Source organism: Pinus tabuliformis, chromosome 4_1 (genome assembly GCF_031772625.1).
Source record: "Pinus tabuliformis cultivar Carrire ecotype Pingquan chromosome 4_1, CPIR1, whole genome shotgun sequence".
In the NCBI taxonomy this organism is placed as follows: domain Eukaryota; kingdom Viridiplantae; phylum Streptophyta; class Pinopsida; order Pinales; family Pinaceae; genus Pinus; species Pinus tabuliformis.
Genome location: NC_142303.1, coordinates 631,128,276 through 631,144,364, shown reverse-complemented (window position 1 = coordinate 631,144,364; position 16,089 = coordinate 631,128,276). Strand labels below are relative to the sequence as shown.

The following is a 16,089-nucleotide window of genomic DNA, read 5'->3' as shown; positions in this document are numbered from 1 at the left end:
TAGGCTAGTGGGATCGCCTCTGTCCGCAGAGGGGATTTACCTATCCAACAGTAACCACAGACCAACTTTGGACTGCAGGTTCTAGCCAACCTGCAATCAGAGAGGGCTCTCTCTTTATGATTTAGCTTTGTTTGAAAAGGATTTTAGTCTAGGTCTTGAGTTCAGAGGGTTTTTGTTTGTTTTTGGTGGGAAAATTGATGTTTTCAGACAAAGAGGCAAGGCATAGTCTGGAAGTTTCAAAACATTGGGCATGGAGTCAAGGAGGAAAACTGGTGGTGCACTTCTTCGGTCACAAGAGAGGGAAAGTGGAGCAATACAGCTGAGCATGAAACAATATTTCAGATTTAAATGATGGAAAGAATGCTAAGTAATGAGAGGCAGTTAAGAATCTCTCAATCAGCTTAACAGAGGAAGTAACAGAGCACTACCTAGGGGCAGTAAAGAATCCCTAGATAATTAGAAAACACAGGTGAATCGGGGTAAACATGAGCGAGGAGGAATTCATATTCATAACCAATTCATTCAGAGGAAAACATAAAGAAATAGCAGAAATTGAGCATAGAGAGTATTTAAACTAATTCTAGGCTATTCTTTCTTTCTGCTACTTAGATAGTGGTAAACAATAAACAGAGGTAAGATGCACTTATTGCTTCAGGCTGCAGCACAAGAATTCCATCTTCATATCTCCAAAAACATTCATTTACACCAGTCAGTTTGCTTTCCAAGCTTTCAGCAATCTTTGATTATAGAAAAACCAAGGTATACAATGTGAGTCTCTGGTGAAAATTCTCAATCAACCAACCCTTGAAACAATGTAGAGGGCGGTATATATAGGGCAAAACTATCTACAGGGTTCCTTTATTACATCTTTACCTAATCAGGTCATAAACACTAATTAATTGACCTAACTCTATCCAGAAATAAATGCAAAAAATATATCAGGCTGCGCTCAAGGCTGCCATATCAAAATTGAGTAAATGATGTTGTCCTTGGTGGCTTGCTGCAGTGTTTTCTGAAATAAATGTGTATGGGTTTCTGCATCTCTGCAGTCTGTCTGCATTTAAAGCTTTAACTGTGATTTGAGGGAAAGGATGGGCATACGCCTCTTGATTTGACTTTCTGGGGGGCTCATCAATGTTCAGGTGCTTCGATCCCCTAAAAAGTCTTCGGTTGATACTCTTTGGCTTCTCTTATTCCTCTGATACTCTTTGGAAATAAACCGATGTTGTTCTGACATGCTGTGCGTTAAATCATCATTTAATGGCCGCTGTTCGGCCTCTGTTTCCTTCAAAACTGTTTTCTGCTCCTCTCGGCAAGCTTCGTGAAGAAAAATGGTTCATTCGGCGCCTTTCGGGCTTCCTGGGGCCGCAGAATGAAAATATTCCCTGAAGATTCCCCATTCTAGCCCAAAAATCTAGCTCATCAAAAACTGCCTCAGAAACTGATTCTGGGGCTCCGAAGTGTGATTTTTGCTCCTTCGCGCCAAAAAATGCTGATGACGTCAACATGACGTCAGTGGATGTGACTTCGTATGGCGGGTGACGTCAGTGATGACATAAGCATGATGACGTGGTGGGATGACGTCAGCGGGTGATGTCATTATGTACGGATGGTGACGTGGTATGTACAGTGGCAGGGTACGGTGGTAGGAGGCCACATGGCAGGTGACTCGGCAGGGGGCCACGCAGACGGACCATGTTTCGCGGTGACTGGGTAGGAGGGTGACGCAGGCGAGTGACGTCACAAGGGAAATGGTGGTAAGCGGTATTGGGCGCATCGCCTTAGCGCCTGGGCGGTATTGGGGGGAGGGGCTCTGCCACATCCTAGAGTCTGACGCGTGGCGGGAGTACGACGACAAAACCGCCGAACTCCCAGACGCTAAATCCCGGGTAGTTGGCGCGCGAAAAGGCCCGCCCACCGTAGATCTGAGACGGTCCAGATCTAACGGCTGGCGGGGCGGACAAAGAAGCGGAGCGTTACGGCGGGGGAATATACAGGGAATATCCCGCTTTTAATAATGCGCACGGGGGTTTAGACTTAGGGAAAGGGGTTTTATGGGTTTATAACGAGCGCGGTTAATATATTTACAGTCGGGGCTTAGGGATAAGGGGTAAAGCATGGTTTTTGCGTGCGGGTTTAAAGATTTATGCACAAAACTTTGGTTTAGGGGTGGAAAGAGGGTTTTTAGGGCTAGGGAGAGGTTATTAATCTGGTCAGGTGTCAGATTAATCCCTACTTGGACACGGATGGGCTAAGAGCAGCCCCAGATGGACTGTTCTTTCCCTGACTTAGAAAGAATATGGCTATATTACCGGGGAGGGGATATTTACATAGGGAATTTTATATACAAAGTTTTAATAGAGGAATGGGAAAAATGATAGGGAGTTATATACTAGAGTTAGTAGTTAATATGGAGATGATAAGCAGGCGCCAAGGTTAGGGACCTTAGGCTAATTTTGGGGAAAAGAGTTTGAAAAGACATAAAATCCTTGAGTGAAGCGGATCTTCACCAAGGAAACTGATATGGATGATGATGAAACTAAGAGGAATCAAGCAGATCTTGACCTCTTTGGGAAGTTAGTAAGGGACTTGGGGAATTAGAAGAAGGGGGAGTTAGTTATGTCCACCTTTGAGCTCCTTTGCATGAAAACTGCCTGCAATGTGATCTGTAAAGATAAAGCACTTTGTAACACAAAATTGATCATAAATCATCATTCTGCAACCTCACAGCTACCTACCCGGCCTACTCACCTAACATTTTTTCTTCTTTTTGGTTTGGGTGCACTTAGACTTGCAGACCCAGATTTACAATTTTTCTTTTGGAATTTTCCTATCTAGATCTACACTTATTTCTGCCAGGGCCCAGATTAAATAGTTGGGTCCCTTTGATTCTCTACCTATCTACAGATCTGCCAAGATTAAACTGTTTGGACAGATATCATTCTCTATATTCTAAAACAGGAAATTGAAACCTAGGGAGACCAAGATTAAGTTGTTTGGCCCTCCCTTAACTGAAAACTCATCAAAATGGATCAACTCATAAAAAATGGAACATAGCAGTGGCACTTAGACTAGCACACTCTCATGGACACTTCTTTGGCCTCTGTAGCAAATATGGAACATTGCAGCATGCAAAGTATGACATATTTGGCATGTAAAAATGTCGATCATGAAAGATGAATACCTGCTGTAGCAGGAGGCTAACAGTGGCTCCACTTGGGGATGGATTTTCCTTGTGAAAATCCAAGAACAATAGGTCAGACTGCCTTGTATTCAATTGTTGCCGTATTCTGCAAAATTCCCTTTGGTTGGCTGCCTTATTAATCCTACCTACTTACCCTAATCAACACTTACTTTGTTGTTAGGTGAAATGAAACAGCCAATGCAGCCACTTAAGTATTATGAACATTAGTGAGCTTTGCTGCTTGTGCTTGTTAGTGCTTGAAATGGAGATCTTGCAATTAGATGTGGCTTTGTTAATCCTTGCAAAGGTAAGGACAACCTTGATCTCCATTGTTGAAATGAGAGACTGTACAAAAGGGTCCTGCAACATATATACATTCTTGCTGGGCTGAATTAAAGAACTATACAAAGGTTTGGGATAGTTATCATGCTTTGGAATTGGGAGATCATCAACAACTTGATATTGAGCCTTGCAACCTTCTAATGGAGAAGAGCAGTGATTTACTTCATCATCTAATCTGCCAACAGATGAATCATTCAAAACATGGAATGGTACTTGCAATTCATTATAAACAGGCTCAGATGGAACTTGACAAATCTGCACAGGCTGCTCCTCCTTTTCTTTAGACAACTAAGAAGATTCAAAACAAAGCAGCAGGGAATTATCTGGAACCTCTTGATCATATACTGCTGCTTCTGAGCCTTCTTCTTCAATCTGACATTGAATGGCACTTTGGGGCTACACAACTAGAGGTAATGCATTATGAGCAAGGATTTGACTCTCCTCTAGATGGCCACTATCAAAACTTGATGATACTTGGTTACAAACTGCATGATAATTATCCTTAATAAACTGAAAAGATTCAAAACAAAAAGCTAAAGTTCCTTCGCTAAAATCAAAATTCTCTGCTTTTTCCACCTCCTCTTCATAGATGAAACAGACAAGCTGACCACTGGGTTCAGGCTGCTAATCCTGAACTGTGCTTTCTGCCAAAATAGGCTCTGACTCTTCTGCAAGGCTGATTTGGACATTGGGCGCATAATCTTCATCATATTGGTGATATTTGGGTAGACAACTGAAAGAAGGAGATCACTTATACTCACACAATAGATTGGGAGATTCATCCATATATTGCTCAGAAACTGAAGTTTCATCTTTGCAAGTAGTTTTTCTCTCAGATCTTGCTCTGCTTTGCGCTATTCTTCCCTCCTCTTTAGATTTGCCTCCACGTCCACGGCTACGTCCTGCATCTGTTTCAAAGTGGACGGGCATCTTTCTCTCAAACGAAATTCCATTTCTGGATCAAAAGCTCTTGGATATTGCAATAGAGCCAGATCAAGGGGAGGTCTTATATTTAAAGGCATGGACTGATAGAATTGATTGAATCGATCAGAAAATTGCTGAACAGATTCATTTGGAAGCCCTTTCAACTCATCATAGTCTTGAATGAGTGAGAGGAAACTAACTTTGATCATCCATCTATCAAGGAAGAGCTTGGAACACTGCTGAAGATTTGAGATGCTGGCCTCAGGCAATGCTTTAAACCAAGTCCTAACTTCGCCTTGCAAAGAAAGGGCAAACAGTCTAAGACTAACATCTTCATCTTCCACTTCAAATATATTAAGATAATCTTCAAAATCCTGGATATGTTTCTGGGCAGTAATACCATTCTCTCCATCAAATCTAGGGAGATACTCAGGATGATTTGCAGGCAGAGGATTACGCACAGAAAATGAGAGGCTTGTATCTATCAGGAACTTTACGAGGCACAGGAGTATGTACAGGGATTGGAAGACTGGGCTCTATTTTTGGTTCCTCCTTGGCTGTATGATGATCTTCAACAGCATTTGAAGACTGCTGCTCTAATGTGCAAGGAGGCTTTTCAACAACATTTTCCAAAGGAAAATCAAAAAAATCTGATATAACATCGTCTTTAAAATACAATAAGCACAACAAAATATTATGGAAGAGAAAGAACATGATCTCTTGGATAATTATCCAAGTCAGAAGCCTGATCTGCTTATACATTTCTTTTGGGTTCATTTCTCCAGCGGAGTCTTTATTATGAGGATGATGTGGAGTCGCCAAGTGAAAGATCAACTTTGGAGTGTCTGATCTCTATCCACCATCAAAGATCAGAACTAAACTTGAAAAAGTAGTTCTGAAGGTCTGGTTCTCTCAGTGGAGCTTTCTTACCTTCTTTGTGAAACTTTGTGAAATTATCTGAGGAAAGTCCCCAGCGGAGTCGCCATTATGTTATCACTCAGGTTGTCCTTAAGCTCCGGAAAAGGATACGGCCGAGGTAACCACAGACCAACTTTGGACTGCAGGTTCTAGCCAACCTGCAATCAGAGAGGGCTCTCTCTTTATGATTTAGCTTTGTTTGAAAAGGATTTTAGGCTAGGTCTTGAGTTCAAAGGGTTTTTGTTTGTTTTTGGTGGGAAAATTGATGTTTTCAGACAGAGAGGCAAGGCATAGTCTGGAAGTTTCAAACCATTAGGCATGGAGTCAAGGAGGAAAACTGCTAGTGCACTTCTTCGGTCACAAGAGAGGGAAAGTGGAGCAAGACAGCTGAGCATGAAACAATATTTCAGATTTAAATGATGGAAAGAATGCTAAGTTTCCCCCTTGGAAAAATTTTGTGATTAGAAGCCAAGATGGGAAGTTGTATAAATTACTTCCATCACATGTTGATGATCCTAGTTTAGTAGCAAGAGATGCTGTTACTGCTACAAATTGGACAAATTTAGCTCTATCCAGTCTGGAGAAATTTGTCAGTTCTAAGTTTGAAAATATTGAAACTGCCCATTCTGAAATAAAGATCATTCTTGAAAGTATCCTGAGAAAACAAGATTATAATACAGTCTGCTTGAATAACAGTGTTAATACTTTGGCAGAAAATGATAAGGCTCTTGCTAAGAGTCTTGACAGATTATCTTTACAAACAGGGCAGATAGATAAAAAAACCCATGATGCTACCAATTCTCATGGAAAGGAAATTGTAAAGATCAGTAATTCCCTAGATATTGTAAAGAAACAAGTCTGGGAAGTCACTCAAGGGATAGAATCCTTGAAGAAGAAACCTAAGGTTGAAACCTATAAATCTGCAACTATATTTTCAGAACCTAAGACTTCTGTCCCATATTCTATTACTCCTTCTGTGGAAAGCCTTATTAGAACACCCAAATCTATAACTTTTCCACCACCTACTTCTTCTCATCCATATTCTCTGTTTGCAAATCCCAGTTTCTTTAGTCCACATCCTGTCATAAAACATTCTAAAGAAAGTAGTGAATCTAGCAAACCAGAATCTTCTAATCTGATGACTGAAGATTCCTATACTAGAGGAGAAGAAGAAAGTTTTGATACAAGTTTTCACAAAACAGAAACTTCCTTTGGTGATATGACTCTTCACAAGATAGAAGCAGAACCACAAATTGAAGAGCTTCAAACCTGTATCAATAACTTATCTTTGACAGATCAAGAACAGGATCAACCTGATAATGAAAATCAAGTCAATGCTACATCATCCAGGTCAAGATGGGAAACTACTTGGAATCCTGCTCGTGATAGAAGAGATCTTATGAAATCTGAATACCATAAGGATTGGTCTGCAAATGCTACTTACTCATGGAATATTGATAATTGCACAGAGGCTGAAATCATGTCTATTTTACATTCCATGCTTGTATGCTATAGGACTTATCTTGCAGATGATATAGGACCTATCAATGCTACAAGAAGAATAATCGAAGGATTTGAAGGAACATTGGATTCCTGGCTAAAAGCCGAGACAGTAAAAGATCCCCATCTCCTTGCAGGTTGGGAACAAGAAGTTGTTGAAAATGGATATAGATCTACTCACATAGATCCTGTCACTAGTTTGCCTGTAAACAATATGATCGGAAAACTTCTTTATGCTATTACTGTTAATTTCATTGGTTTCCCCCAGATAACCAATGATATTACAACCATTACTTTGTTGGCCATGAAATTGCATAATATGCAACACTTTGATGAATACTTTAATGAATTCCTTCACAGATTGCATACTCTGACTCCAGATCTCATTCTTGAGCCAAAATGGAAGGAAATTTGTGTTGCATCTCTTCCCTAATGGGTCTCTTCAGCCATTGTCAATAAATTACCAGGAAAGATTGGGGAATATAAATTTGGCATAATCAGACAAGCAGTAAAAGCAATCATTGTTGAATTATGTTCACAAATGAAGATTGCAAGAGCTGCCACAAATCCTAAAAAGCCACATGGATATCAACAGCTTTGCAAACAATGGCATCTTGGTAAAGCTGGAAATTCTGAGGGGCATAAGAGGAGAAAAAGACATTTCAAGAAGAATTCCCAGATCTCCCAAGATAAGCCAAAAAGAAAAGATTACAAAGCAAAACCTTACAAGCATACAAAGATGTTTTCTAAGGATAGAGAAATAATTTGTTACAACTGTAACAAAAAAGGTCACACAACTCCAAATTGTCCAAATAAAAAGAAAGACTCTTCTAAAAATAAAATCCAGTATAGAAATAAGAAAGGAAAGATAAATTCATTCTATCTTCCTAGTAGCTGTGATGAATTGGTATCTTCTGATTCAGAATCTGAAAATGAATTTAATTTTGTTGATTCAGATGAATCATCTGATGAAGAATTCTGTAATGATCCCCATTGTACAGAATGTAAATACTGTGATTGTGATGATCCTGATATTTGTACATGCAATGCAGTCAGGATGATGAAGACTGATTATGATGAAATCCGTAAGAATATTTTTGCACAAATGATGGCTGCTACAGATCTGCAAATGAAAGAAATGTACAGATCTTTGCTGACAGAACATTTGAAGAAAGCACCCTCTACTTCAAAGAATTCTCCAAATAAAGGGTATGTGCCTCCTGCTACTCTTTTCTCTGTTGAAGCCTTAACCAGACAGTTTAAGAATGAAGATTTTGGAGAAGACTTGCCACAGACCTTACCTGCAGTGCATCAGGCAATAAAAGAATTAAGAAAAACAATCAAAGAGAATAGAAAATTGTGTGTTGAAAGGCACAATGAGTTAAGCCTAAAGATGTTAAATGCACAAGCTCCTTTTGCTTCATCATCACAAGATCCTATTTCAGGGAAGACAGAAAACTGGACCTATCATACAGGGCCAGTTCAATAGTAGTATAACAAAGAAGAAGAAGCAGAAGAAGAAGAGGTAGCAAGAACAGATTTTGGATGCAATAGCATGAATAGAGATGTCATGTATTGTGTCAAAATGAAGGTAAAGATTGGACACCAGTATGAGTTTTGGAAAGTTCTTATGGATACTGGTTCCAGGCTAAATATTGTAAGTGATAGAGTGGTTGGCATGCATCATAGAAGACCAACAACATGTCCAAGGGTAATCACTGCAAGTGGTGATATCCCTACAAAGCATGAAGCAGAAATTGATGTTCTGCTTACAGAAAAAATTGGAGTTCATCTAGTTTGTCCTGTTGTTCCAGGATTGGATTGTGCAATGTACCTCGGGACACCATTTTTTCAGAATTTTAGCATGCATGGAGCAAAATTTGATGCAAAAACCTAGAGGTATGGATATTTTATTAATTTTTATAATAAGGAAGTCTTTTTCCCATTTATCAATTCTAATTCTCCAATGAGGATTAAGAGAGTTGAAAGAATGGAAAATCTTTTGGCAAAGATGGAAGTGAAAAGGGAAGTATTGAAAACAGAAGAACATCTGGATAACGGAAAGTATGCCTCTGATATAGCAAAGCGCACTTCCCAGTTCAAAGAATGTTGTTCAGATGATCCAAATGCCTTTTGGCATATTAAGAAACAAGAGGTAGAACTTCCTCTCAAGAAAGACTTCAGTGGAAAATTAAGAAGGTCTAAAGCAGTGGCAATGAATGAAGAACAGATGAAACTCTGCAGAGAAGAAATTAAAGATCTTTTGAAGAAAGGGCTTATCAGGAAGAGTAAGAGCCCCATAGCATGTTTTGCATTTTCATGTTGAAATAGCTAGAGGAAAACCAAGGTTGGTTGTAAATTATAAACCTCTGAATAATATTCTGGATTATGATGCATATCCTTTGCCAAAACCATCCTCCATACTCGCCCAGATATCAAGATCCAAGATATTCTCTAAATTTCATCTCAAATCTGGTTTTTGGCAAGTAGGGATCAAGGAAGAAGACAAATGGAAGACTGCATTCTCTGTACTTGAGGGGCATTATGAGTGGAATATCATGCCATTTGGTTTGATCAATGCTCCTTCAGCTTTTCAGAGAATAATGGATGAAACTTTTGAAGGAATGGAAGAATTCCTGAAAAAATATATTGATGATTTATTGATTCATTCTGATAATATTGCTGACCATGTTAAACATTTGAAAATCTTTCTTCGCAGGGTCAAAGAGATGGGTATAGTATTATCAGAATCCAAGATGAAACTATTCCGGCCAATGATAGACTTTTTGGGTTACAATATACAGTACGGATCCTATACTGTAATCCAAAGAAGTTTAAATTTTGTTGATCACTTCCCTGATGAAATCAAGGATAAAACTCAACTGCAAAGGTTTTTGGGAAGTTTAAATTACATTTCTAAGTTTCTGAAGCATTGTGCACAAGAAAGGAAATTATTAAACAAAAGGCTTCAAAAGGATCCAATTCCATGGAATAATGATTGCACACAAGCAGTCAAGGCAATAAAAGAAAAAGTCAGAAATATTCAGCCACTCTCCCCTATCAGAGAAGAATGGGAGAAAATCATTATGACAGATGCCAGTTATGAAGGATGGGGATCAGTTTTATGTCAGAAGAATCCCAGCAGCAAAAGAGAAATTGAAATCTGCCAATATGCATCTGGATTATGGGCAAAAAATCAATTGAATTGGTCAAGTTTGAAGAAAGAACTCAGAGCAGTTTGTTTAGGAATAGAAAAATTCAGGGATTTTGTTATCTACACCAAATTTACTGTTAAAACAGACTGCCAGGCATTGAAATTTGCAATTCATAAATGTGATTTTGAGGATGCTGCTATGGTCAGGTGGATCATGCAGTTAAGCCAGTACAATTTTGATGTTGAATTTGTAAAAGGTGATAAGAACAATTTTGCAGATATGTTGAGTATAGAATTTCTGTCAGAACATTCAATTTTAAGTCTACATTGCAATTATATCAGGAGAAGGGAAAGTATTGTTGAAATAGAAACACCAAATGGATGGGTAAGTTATATGCTTGAAACTCAAGTACTTATCCATGATGTAGATTGGTACCCAATCAAAGAAATTAGACATCGAGAAGATATTCCTTATTTATGGACAGAAACAATGCAAGATGAAATGAATCAAGAAGCAGTGGATGCTCTGGAATATTTGGAATACATTGACAGCATACACTATACTCTTGAGAGAGATGATGAGGATGATGATCGGATGACAAGCTGCCACATCACACTGAGAAGATTTGATAACCCTCTTCACAGAGAAAATTATGACCCTGACAGGCAAAAAGAATGTTTCTATACAGCTATGAATCTCCAAAATTACTCAGCCAATTTATTTTATTCTATACAGTCCTCATTTTTATTTGAAGGTATGTCAGCAGAAGCCTTGGAACAAGAAGATCCTACACCATAATGGTTCATTGAGTGGTGGCAGATATATGGCCTTTCAGCTCTAATCATCAAGCCATATACACTCCATATGCTTAAAATCCCTGGTTTCAGTGAACCATTTTCCCATATGAATGGAATTGTATACAAAGATGTTGAAAATGTTGCTGACATCAGTGATCTATCTTTTCTACAAGCAATCCGATGCTGTGGTCATATCAGATGGTTTGTCACAAACCAGTACAAGGCAAGGATGATATCCCATAGTACTAATTATGAAGATTTCCACCATCAGGTTGATATCGCATCAAATCCTTTCCAACCCATCAACTTTTTGGAACCACCCAACCAAAATATTTCACAAATGTGGGAATCAGAGAAAGAAATAAGAGTGCAGTACTTTAATAATTCTCTGATCGAAAGATTCAGATATCAGCATTATACACATCCTCAGATAGAATACTATACTATGGATTGAGTGACGTCTTTCTGGCCGACTATGGTGCCAGACGAGTTTTCATGGATTCCCTCGCTCTGGAATCTCCACTTTGTACAAACCTTTAAGATTTGCAAATCTCATATTTATGTCATTTTAGTCTTTCGAGGGTTCACTTATGAATTTCCACTGTGTAAATAGTCTGTTGGTACTAAGATTCGGTCCCCACATGCCTCGGGATCTCTAATAAAGAGTAGGGACGAGATAACATAGGACGATAGTGTCCTATGCCCAAATCTTGCTTTCAGCAATCTACTCAGATCTATCTGAGTACTTGTGTTTTTGAGTCATCAGTCTGTACATAGCGCACTCATGAATGTTTGTTCCCTTCCAGCTTATAAATAAGAGCTAGCTGCGAAGTAAGACTCATTCGGGTCGAGAGAGTTTAGATTCAAAAACTTTTCCTGCTCTGCATCTGCGGACATTTGTGTCTGATCTGCTTGCGTCACGAAGAGTTTGATAAGTCTTAGAGTCTGGTTTGGAAGCCTGCGCATCAGTGTGCTCGGCACTGGTGAGAACCTAAAGTGGCTGAACCAATAGGAAAGTCCGAGAGTTTGTCTGTAATCTCTAAGGCAGAGTCTGTTTATTGCCAGGTAGCCTCTGGTGACACTTGTTCCTTGGGAACGATATAAAGTCCGGTAAATGCGTAGACAGTCAATCTCTGTAAGGAGATTTCTCCTATGTAATATCTGCATCCATATAATAAAAATCCCAGTTCAAAATTCCATAATCTTGCTGTGTTCATTTACTTTCATTAAAGGTCCTGTATGAGAAAAATGATAGGGAGTTATATACTAGAGTTAGTAGTTAATATGGAGATGATAAGCAGGCGCCAAGGTTAGGGACCTTAGGCTAATTTTGGGGAAAAGAGTTTGAAAAGACATAAAATCCTTGAGTGAAGCAGATCTTCACCAAGGCAACTGATATGGATGATGATGAAGCTAAGAGGAATCAAGCAGATCTTGACCTCTTTGGGAAGTTAGTAAGGGACTTGGGGAATTAGAAGAAGGGGGAGTTAGTTATGTCCACCTTTGAGCTCCTTTGCATGAAAACTGCCTGCACTGTGATCTGTAAAGATAAAGCACTTTGTAACACAAAATTGATCATAAATCATCATTCTGCAACCTCACAGCTACCTACCCGACCTACTCACCTAACATTTTTTCTTCTTTTTGGTTTGGGTGCACTTAGACTTGCAGACCCAGATTTACAATTTTTCTTTTGGAATTTTCCTATCTAGATCTACACTTATTTCTGCCAGGGCCCAGATTAAATAGTTGGGTCCCTTTGATTCTCTACCTATCTACAGATCTGCCAAGATTAAACTGTTTGGACAGATATCATTCTCTATATTCTAAAACAGGAAATTGAAACCTAGGGAAACCAAGATTAAGCTGTTTGGCCCTCCCTTAACTGAAAACGCATCAAAATGGATCAACTCATAAAAAATGGAACATAGCAATGGCACTTAGACTAGCACACTCTCATGGACACTTCTTTGGCCTCTGTAGCAAATATGGAACATTGCAGCATGCAAAGTATGACATATTTGGCATGTAAAAATGTCGATCATGAAAGATGAATACCTGCTGCAGTAGGAGGCTAACATATTCTTTTCTGCAAGAGAAGGGGACAATGTATACACCTTTTTGCAAGTTAGGGTTTACGGGGTCTTTTACAGAGTCAGTTAGTTGTCTTATTGTGTTGTGGGGAGTGAAGGCTACATTGATATTATGCTTTTTTAAGATTTTTTTCAATCTTGTCAACAATGCCTTTTATGTAAGGGAGGGAGATTTTAGGAGTGTCAGAAGATATTTTCTTATTATGTTTTCTTTTTAGAGTTAGATGGATGGTTTTATTGATCGTGTGTTTATTGTAACCATTCTTTTCAAAGACTTTGTGTAGATGGTCAAGTTCACGATATAAGTGTTCAGAGTCTAATATTATAGAGGCTCTCATCATTAAGGTTTTTATGATACCTAATTTTTGTTTAGGATGGTGACGGGAATCTGCATGAAGGTATCTCTTTGTGTGAGTTTTCTTCCTGAAAACTTGAAAGCCCAGTTTCCCATTTTTCTTTGTTAGAAGAATATCAAGGAAAGGGAGCTGATAATCCTTTTCAATTTCAATGGTTAATTTTATGTGTTTTGAGAGGCTATTAATGTGAGTGAGGAAATCTTCTAGCTTTTCTTTCCCATGTCTCCACTTAGCAAATATATCATCCACATATCTTTTCCACACTTCAAGAGTGTAAGGGAATGAATTTAAGGCTTCTTCTCAAAGTGTTCCATATAGATGTTGCCTATTATAGGAGATAAGGGGGAACCCATGGCTACACCATGAGTTTGTTCATAAATCCTACCTTTTAATATGAAATAAGAATATTTTAGGAAAAGTTTTAGAAATTCTATGGTTTCTTCGTCAGTGATATTTCTCATGACATTGATGGCTTTGTCTATAGGGATCAGTGTATACAAAGATACAATGTCGAAACTTACTAAGTGGTCTTCATTATTTACTTCTAGGTTTTTAATCTAGTTTATGAATGAGGTGGAATATTTTATGTAAGAGGAAGTGTTTCCGGATAAAGGTCTGAGTTTTTTAGCTAGGTATTTAGCAAGCAGATAGGTAGGAGAACCTATGGTGTTTACTATGGGTCTTAGGGGGATGCCAGATTTATGGATTTTTGGGGCGCCATAAATTCTAGGAATGATGGAACTGTTTGGGGTGATCTTCTTTTTGGTGAATGTGTCAAGTGAAGATTCTTTAATTTTCTTGGTGACCTTATTGAGGATTTTTCTACTTGGTTCTTTTTCAATGATTTTGTAGCATCCACTTTTGTTAAGATGTTCTTCCATTTTTTTATCATATTCTGACCTGTCCATGATTACCGTTGCATTGCCCTTGTCAGCTTTTAAAATGACTATGTCTTTGTTAGATCTGAGAGTATTTAAGGCCCTTTTTCTTCTTTGGTAATATTGTAGGTAGGATGCTTGGCATTTCGTAGAATTTGGGCTACGTCTTGTCTAATCATTTATCCTTCTATTACATTGAGATATTTTATGGTGACTTCTACGTTGTTTATGACATTTTCAACTAGGATTTTATTATGAGCTATTGCAAAATTGAGACCTTTCTGAAGAAGTGTTTCTGCGTGGTGGTCTAATTGGATAGATGATAGATTAACTACATGGTGGTCTCATTATGTTCCTTGAATTGTTTGTCATTTGTTTCACTTTTTTCCTTTCATTTTTAACTTTCTGATATTTTTCATTCTGAAATATTTTTGGATTGGAGGGTTGTGACTTTTAGTCTTTACGAGGTCCTTGGGGAGGCATGATATTCTTTAGGAAGGAACTAGTATTGGGGGTCAACCTATAAACAACCATAAAAAGTAGATTTTCCAAGGTTATAGGTCAATCTGAGTTCTCCTTCCTTTCCTCCATCATCCATATTGTTCTGTTGCTCACTAATATCATAATATTGGATATGTTGATTTTTTGTATCATTTCATTTCTAAAGATACATGAAGTGATTTGTGGCTTTCTAGGGAGGACCACATAACCATACCATAGGAGGGTTGGTTGTTTGTTTAAAACAAGATGTAACTATAGAGTTCAAGGCTTATCAAGTACAAGTGTAGCACTCTCACATGTCTAAGCTTCTGTAAAATTCATTCATGTGAATTATTTTTTGAATGGATTTTGTTTCTTATCAAAGGTAAAATACTTTTAGTAAGTTGTAGCAAATTTCCAAGCCCTTGCAAAGAGCCTAATGGATTTGGGTTACAATTTTGTGTCTGGTGGTAGTGAAAATCACCTAGTTCTAGTTGATTTGAGGCCCTTGGTAAGGATCCTCTGTTCATATGTTGGAGTACACAACCTACTTGTATATTGATTTCTATTGGATTTAGTTGGTTGAATGTAACATGGTATATATTAATGGGCTTGGACAGGGCATTGATGGTGCAAGAGTAGAGGACGTTTTGGATGTTGCTTCTATCACACTGAACAAGAATTTTGTACCAGGTTACATGAATTTTTTCTTTGTATATTTAGATGTAAGGGATTCATTGATTTTCCTTTCTCCATGGGATGATATAACTTACTTTAATACCTTACATTTTCAGGTGATAAAAGTGTTATGGTTCCTGGTGGTATACACATAGGGACACCTGCATTAACCACCCATGGGCTTCTTGAGGATGACTTTATTAAGGTTGCATATTTAATCCACGAGGGGGTGCGGATAGCCATTAAGGGTAAGGGTTCTGTGAAAAGTACAAAATTAAAAGATTTTATAAAATTTATTAAGTCAGATAATTTCCAGCTACGAAATAGCATTGTTGATCTCAAAAAGCGGGTTGAATCATTTGCTAGCCAATTTACATTGTCTGGTGTTGGCAATGAAAATATTAGTTAGATATATGACGTGCTCACAAGATCAGACACGTCCTTTATTAACTTTTAGGTTTGGCTTTAGTGCCAATAACCAGGTTGGTAAGATTTGGTTCCATGTGTATATTATAGTGATGAATAATGTTTTAAGATGAATTTTGTTTGAATTTATGTGCTTTCCCAGCATTGGCATTAACAGATTCTATTCCAATGTGTTGGATGTTGAATTTGCCATTTTATTTATTGGCAATTATGTACAACTCTCTTTTTGTTCATGACAAGAATTTTGGGTTGAAAAATATTGATAACTTGTATGGAAGATATTATAGCACTTATGTGGTGTGACTATGGATATTTTATATAGTCTGGAAATCAATATTCCATACTTCTCAAGGGCTTA

At 38.1% G+C, this 16,089-nt stretch overlaps 1 pseudogene; it reads left to right on the top strand.

Annotated features, from left to right (window-relative positions):
• LOC149177625 (serine hydroxymethyltransferase 3, chloroplastic-like) overlaps nucleotides 1–15,714 on the top strand; it is a 110,613-nt pseudogene extending 94,899 nt beyond the window's left edge.
• The last annotated feature ends 375 nt before the right edge of the window (nucleotides 15,715–16,089 follow it).